This window comes from Sparus aurata, chromosome 19 (genome assembly GCF_900880675.1).
Source record: "Sparus aurata chromosome 19, fSpaAur1.1, whole genome shotgun sequence".
Taxonomy (NCBI): Eukaryota; Metazoa; Chordata; class Actinopteri; order Spariformes; family Sparidae; genus Sparus; species Sparus aurata.
Window position 1 is genome coordinate 8,625,108 of NC_044205.1, and position 6,791 is coordinate 8,631,898.

Genomic DNA, 6,791 nt, shown 5'->3' on the forward strand with positions numbered 1-6,791 from the left:
TCCAGAATGACAGGCTACCCGTGCTTAATGGGCCTTTTCCTTCAGGAAACACAAATATTGCCCACTCTTTCATTCTCAGCTGTGTTTTCACTTGATGTATTTGCAAGAATGCCCCCCTTTCAACATCATTGCTCTGGGTATTTTTAATCATGAATTATTATTATTTTTTTAATTTTTTTACCTGATATGAAAAACGAATAATTTTTTGTACCCGTGTTCCGGTTTCATTCCGCCTGTCACTCTCCAACTTGATGGTTCAGATCAGGCCGACGTGTATACAAACCTCACCTCACCGATCCACTGATAGTGTCACCTGAGTGCACTGACATAGTGGTAATAGTTCAGACACTGACATCACTATTACCTCACTGTTTTATTATTGGGATATTAAATGTGTGCATATTTTAACAGTGCACAACGCACAGTTTAGATATATTTGTTTTAACGTGACATCAGCTTTCAAAATGTCCCTTTGCTGAGTGTCTAACTTGTGCATGTACACAGAAAAGTGACGAAATCCGTGGCTACGTGACAAAAACCCACCAAAAAAAAAAAAAACAACCAGCAGGATTACACAACGCGACCGAACACACAACTAAAACAGATCCCTAACAATGAAGATCGTGCTGACAGATAATTCAGTCAAGGGACTTTACTGACATACTGACATAAAAACAAATAAATAAATAAATAAATAAATAAATAATAAGAAGAAGAAGAAGAAGATTAAGATTACAGCTCTCATGTGTGTAATGTGTGTGTCCATTCATTACATTTCACGTTGGCAGCTGAGTGTGTCTGCGCGGAGTGAAGCCAGGCCGGCCGGTGAGCAGCTACCTGCAGTGTCATCCTGCGAGCAGCCACGTTGACGCCGCCGCTCGACCGCTTCCCTTCAGGCTACCAGACTGCTGCTGCTGCCGCCGCCGCCGCTGGGAGGAGGAGGAGGAGGAGGAGCGGACAGCCGCCTGGAGAAATTAGCAATCCAAAAAGGCACATGGCGCCACCGAGACGACACAGACACACACGCACTCACAGAGAGACACGCGCACACACACACACACACACACAATTGCTTTCCAACAAAGTGGTGCGCGATCTGTATCAGTGCCATCAGCAAAAATGCATGCGTTGAAGCGCACATACTGAACCTACATATGCATTTTATATGCCTTTTTATACATTTGTTTCATTTTTTTTTTTTTATTTTGATCTATTTAACATGTTGGAGGAGAATAATAATAGTGTCATTAGAGGAGAAGAGCCGGTGTGTGTTCACAGCTCATACCTGTGAGAGAAGAATGAAACGCACAGGCCTTCACCGTGCCCAGCAGACAACAGGATGAGGATACTGCTCCAGGGAACAGAGAGAGAGAGAGAGAGAGAAAAAAAACTGCTCACTACAATTACCGTAATTATCTGCAATTCCACAGCGGCGCCAGTCCACGACTGGCGTGACATCATTCATGCTGAGGGACTCGCATGAAAGGCTGGGAGTCCGACACAAGTACCGGTTTGACGCTGGATTACTGGTCATCATCGTGAGCGACGGCCTCCCTAAAAGTCCTCACCGGTTTCTGTGATACTGGGTGGATCTGTCTCCTCTCACCCACAGGTAGACTGACGGCCCGGCTGGACCCCCACGTGGCTCCATGGCATCCAGTGGGGCTCTCTGTGACTGTGGCTGCTAAATGATCAGATAATTTACAACACATGACACAAACTGTTAAAGATGATCAGACTCTACTAAGCTGAGAGTGGAACCTTCATCTGTGCTCATCTCTACACCAGCCTTTACTTTCAGTGGATAGTTGAACATCACCATCTGGTGGTCAGAGATGGCCCTCCCCGCCTGGTGGATGCCAGTCCCTCCAGGAAGGTGCATTGTTTTGATCGCACTGATCAATAAATGTTTTGCGAATTTGTTTGATTGTTTTTTTTTTTTTCTTTTTTATGGCAATATCATAGTTTCCTGTGAGTTTTACCCATCGTCGCGGTCCCCTGTGCAAAAACATTGAGCCGCGATACCGACTTCATTCCCTTGTATCTGATTGTAAATATAGGGACGTCTCGCTTTTACCAACAAGAATTACTGCTAAAAGGCCGCGCAATGCATGTCCCTGATGTGCCATTTCACCATCGACCAAAAACGTTTTCTGCCAGTTTCACGGAGAATGTCAAAAAAAAAAATGCTTGGACAACGGAGAGGACAGATCACCATCTCAGAGGCTGTCGCTGAAATGTTGGAACACACAGTGTGCAAGCCTTGTTCACAATGTGAAGTTGGATGTGTGATGGACTCAAAAGGTGGAGAGCGTGTGCGTGTCGTTACACAATCGTGAAAGTTTCCACGTATCTCTGTGTTGTGGGTTTTGTGTCGAAAACGACATCTTCATCAAGCTCCCTCCAGAGCGACAGGGAGCGTCCTACAGCAGACCTCCTCGGGCTGAGCGGTAATCCCTGAGATAAGTAAACTGAACTGTGTGTGTGTGAAATAAACGGAGTGCCCCTTTAAACCCTTCTGTCTGCTTACAGAAGAAGAAGAATGTCCCTCCAACACCCCTGACATGAGCTGATGGGGCGTACCTGCGCCCATCCCAGTGAGAAAACAAAACAGTTGTGTCTGCTTTTAGAAAAGGGTGTGTGTGTGGGGGGGGGTTTCATGTAAGTGGCCTTTTAAGGAAGGATTACACCTTGTAGGTTGTGTCTGTTTTCACACATTAGGAGACGCTCATAGGTGTGACCTGGTGCAGACAGTAGGGGCTTTGCATAACAAAGGTCCCCCCCCCACACTTACTGCTGGGCCAACGATGGCTAAAAGCTGCTGCTGAAAAATGGTGGGAGGGGAGGGGAGGGGGGGGAGGAGGAGGAAGTGGAGGTCAAGTCTACGTAGAGTTTAAACTGAACCATCAGATACAAGAAGAGCTCTGCAGCCGGCCTTCAAAGGAGGTCTGAGTGGTCAGAATGACTCAAACGTTCCCGGTTTGAAGATAAAAAAAAAGAAGACATGAAACCGGCTGTGTGGAGGCCACGTGAGGACACACACCGGGACAGACAGACAGACAGACAGGACTTCCTCCGACACCTCTCAGCTTCCTCTCTTTGATGTGAGAGACGAGCAGACCGTCTCCATCCGTCCTCCGTGATCTATTATAGCCGTGCAGACGCGTACAGGAGTTGGCAGGGAAACTGTTCCCAGCAGCCTTCATGTCTCAGATCCTGTTTAAAGGCTCTGCAGTCAGAAGGACCCGCGCAGACTTTATCTCCAGCGCCGAGAGACAGGAAACTGATGGCATCCACCTTTGTGTTCCGCTTGTTTCATGTGACAAATGAATTCAGCAGCACTCCTCTCTCGTGTCCACACACACACACACACAGATGACTTTGTAGATAATCTGTGTTTGATCTGCCGGAGTGGATCACTGATCAAGCTCTGTCTCCGTGTGCCGCTTGTATCATCAGTGCCTGACAATATAGAAGTATGAGCTAATAATACAGCATCCTCTTTTGCCTTATTACACAGGTCCAGTTAATTTTATGCAAATTCTAAAGCTTTTTACATTTTGTAAATTCAACAGTTCTGGAGGAAGGAGCTGCTTTTGGCATACGAATGGTCAAATTTGGTGCATTCTCCATCGATAACTACGCAAAACAAATAAGCTTTGTCTTGAACATGAGACCGGTCCTTGGAAACAGGAGTCAAACTAATGTTAAAGGGTAACTTCGCCATCGGAAATCTCTTCTCAACAGACGGACCGCAGCCAACAAACCTGACATATTAATATCCCTCATACGCGGCAGCTGTACAGTGACGTCAGCGAGCCACATGTTGGGCCCCGTTCTTTTGATGGTTATTTTTAAAGAGGTAGCACAGAGCATACAGATGGCCTTTTTCTACACGGCCCCCTTCTAAAAAAGGCCCAACCTTCGCGCGCAAGCAATGCACCCTGGTACATGTAGGCGAGGCTGTGCAAGCAGGGAAAAACCTCTGATAACCCAACTTTTCTCTGCCAGGACACCACGCACTGGGGGGCTCATCGCCTCATTTGACAACCTCTGACAAAGGCAAAACACGGCGAATTTCTCCTTTAATTGAAGTTTTTTCTGTTCACATAGTAAACAAAGTCATGTAAATGAAAGAAAGGTGTGCTAAGAGGAAAGTGGAGAGAGAGAACATAGAAAAAATAATATGAAAAGGTAAAAAAAAAGAAAAAAAGAAATCTATTCATGCAGTGAAAAATAGAGACGAAACGGAGAGTACATGGTTACATAATTTGAAAAAGTATAAACATGTACTGATGTATATTAAGTGAAATATAATTTAATAAGTGGGAGCAAAGTGCTTGAATGCTCCACCTGTGGACGTCACGCCCTGTCATGTGAAGGTGTAGATCTATTCCGGGCAGATGTTCTACACTGAACTTCCAGTATTCATCATAAATCTGAACAGCAACCATCAACCGTTCATCAACTTTCTTTTTATGAATTCTCCACGTCCACATGCATCCTTTTCTAAGCGCAAACTCGGCAAACTTGTTTTATTACCGTAGAACTGATCGAGGATGGAAAAACAAAACGTTGCTCCGCTTTTCATACACATGGATGACAAAGTGAAATGTAAGAAATACATTTATAACACGGTCTGCTCACAAGTACAGTTTTTTATCTTGTTTTTTTTGTTTGTTTGTGTTTTCACTTAAAAGTTAGAAATGTCTTCCTGGAATGGATTTATGGTCTACTTGCATGAAATAATGCGTGAGAGACAAACATCAGCGCTTTAGACTGGATCTCCCAGTTCTTCTCCACACAATACACTTACAACAACTCTACTCATGTATGGCGCCCCCCGAGGCACTCTGCTTTGAAGCTTGAGTCTACAAAAACAAATCATTGTGCTGCTCTCTGTTGGTGTAAAGTGGTACGACCAGGGACCGAGACTGGAGAGATGAAGCTTAACAACTACCATACATTGATTCACATAGTCAGACTCCTGATGTTCACCTGAAATCTTATAAAACACAAAAAAATCAAAGTTTAAAGTTAGGTCAAACATCACATGATATATTATTAGGTGTCAAATGAAATTGTATATGATTACAGCTACAGTTACTGCAGCATTTCAAAAAAAAATTGTCATTGTGAGTTGGACTGCTTGTTCAATTAAGCAAACAGCAATGAGAAAATGTGTACTTTATGCAATAGTCTGGCATATAAGTGATGCACTTGCATGAATTAAGTGTGAGCTTGACTTACAATAAATACAAGGGACACTGATGTGATTATATTCCACTGACTTGCTTTACCTTCCTCTTCTATATCAGCTAGTTTGTTCGCTTTAAAGACCCCAAAAAGTTTACATATAACTACAGTTAACTACTGTAATGCTAAAAAAAAAAAAGCTTCTGTAAAACCAGTCAGAACATTTGCATTCTGATGGTTATCATAAGAAAAGAAACGAGTTTCTCTGCTCTCATTGACAGTCTGATTTAAGAGGCGGGCGTATGAGCATGATTTGTGACTGCGCAAGTAGTTTGGAATCCGATCCACTCCAATATTCAGCAGACGCAAATGTGATGTGGAAACTTGAAGCCTCCAGTGCACAAACACTGAATCCAAATGTCCACCATCTGGACTCCCGGTGATCAGTACCGTGACATGTTCACTGTCATCACGTAGAGTCCGCCAAGACTGTAAGACAGGCCTGAAGATTACAGTCATAAAAATGCATTTGTTTGTGTTTCCTTTCCTTGAGATCCTCATTTGGGAAATACCAGTTTGTCTCGTATATATGTTTGTCTGTTTACTTTATGGTTTGTTATTTACTTTGTGAATATATACCTGGGGGGGGGGAATGCAAGGTAGAGTATTGCAAAGAAAATGAAATGATTGATTATGTTTGTGAAAGTAAGAAGCCTTGCAATAAAGTATAAAAAAAAAAATGCATTTGTTTTCATGTAGCCTTTACTTCTACATATTTCTGTATCTTGATGTGGTTGAATATTATTCCTGAGCTCTAAGCCTCAACTCAAGTTTTCATAAAATAATTGTTGTTCACATTTTTCAGTCAGTAATTGGGGGAAAAAAAACCCCTATAAACCTCATATCCATATTGCAATGAATCGTGGGTAGATATATCAGTGAGAGTCTGCCCTGTGGACTGGTTGCATCGTGGGTTTAGGCAGACCTCAGCCCCCGCAGACTTCTCTGGAAAGTCTATTGAGTCTATAAAAGCAGTGAAGAAATGAAGATTGAGAATGGGAAAGAAACCCAAAAACTTTACAGTGCGGTAGGAGACATTTTACATCCAGCAGTTCGACTTCTTCAAACTTTTTTCATATTTTTGATGATGCAATTCTTAATGAGAGAGGAGTGGGTTTCATTTGAAAGATTTTATTGTGTAAAAAACCCCCAGTAAAGACCATGTCAGACAGACCAACTGTTGCATGAATAAATGCACGTGTATATGGATCTTTGTGGTACAAGTTTAGCAAGTCAGTTTGTCTAAATTCATTTATAGTTCTGCACATTTCACATCTGAATTAGATGGGACAAGGCCTAGCTCTCCTCTTGAGCTCTTCAAACACATTACGCATAGATATATTAACAGAAAGCTTCTCTCATAACGATGTAAAATTATCTGTGTGGTGACCGTCATTTTCAAAATGTCTGAATGCGAATAAAGCGGCATTGCATGTCTAGACAGGAGGACATACCAGGAGACACTTGTCTTTGATCTGATAAAACTAATCTTATAATCAGAGGTCAGACTGTCTGCAGTGCAGCTCATAAAGACC